This window comes from Aythya fuligula, chromosome 9, assembly GCF_009819795.1.
Source record: "Aythya fuligula isolate bAytFul2 chromosome 9, bAytFul2.pri, whole genome shotgun sequence".
Taxonomy (NCBI): Eukaryota; Metazoa; Chordata; class Aves; order Anseriformes; family Anatidae; genus Aythya; species Aythya fuligula.
In genome coordinates, this window is record NC_045567.1 from 10031127 (window position 1) to 10031961 (window position 835).

Sequence of the window (835 nt, forward strand, 5' to 3'; positions counted from 1 at the left end):
GGCCCCCACCAGCACCCGCACCCGCACCCACACCGGCGCCTGCGCACGGCCCGGCCCGGCCCGGCCCCGCGCCTCCCCGCGGCCGGGGGACGCCGCGGCGCTGCCCCTCAGGCGGCCGCGGGCAGCCGCCGGGCCCCGTCACGGCGCTGCCCTGCCCCAGCGGGCTGCCCGCAGCTCCCCCCGCCTCCGGGCGGAGCGGGCGCCTCAGGAAATTTGCCTCGCAGAGCAGGCTGCGAGAGAAAGCGTTTGGTAGGCGTTGGGCTGCCGCGTTGTGCTTCTGGGAGCCAGAAAGTATTTGCTGTGAAAACGCAGCCCTGTGGTACGGAGGAGCCGATTCCCTCTCTCATGGTAACAGGCCATCTGGCTCTTGTCACAGCACGCTTTTGTAAGGATAAAAAAAATTAAGATCCCATAGGGAGGTAGAGGCTTAGCCTGTCTGGGGATCACAAGGTGCGCGGGCCGAGCGGCCGTGGTGCAGGGCATCCTCCATCCTGACACCGTCAGTTCCCAGCAGGTCTCGGTTTTGCTCCAAACTAAACACGATTTCATGTTACCTCCTGTAGCCGACCTGAGATGCCAGCTGCTGAGACACCACGGGGCAGCTGAAAGGAACTGAACTCACGCTGGGTGAGCATTGGCTTGTGTGTCAACATCCTAAGCACAACCAGGAACGTAAGCATGGCCATGTAGATCTCACAAGGGTGTCTGAAGAATCTCCAAAATTGTTGGATTTCGTAGCATATACAAGCTACCGTACAATAATTCACCTTGGAAGAGCTCTCAGGCTCCAGTCTAGCCACCTGCTCAGAACAGAGACAGCACTGAATTTATGCTA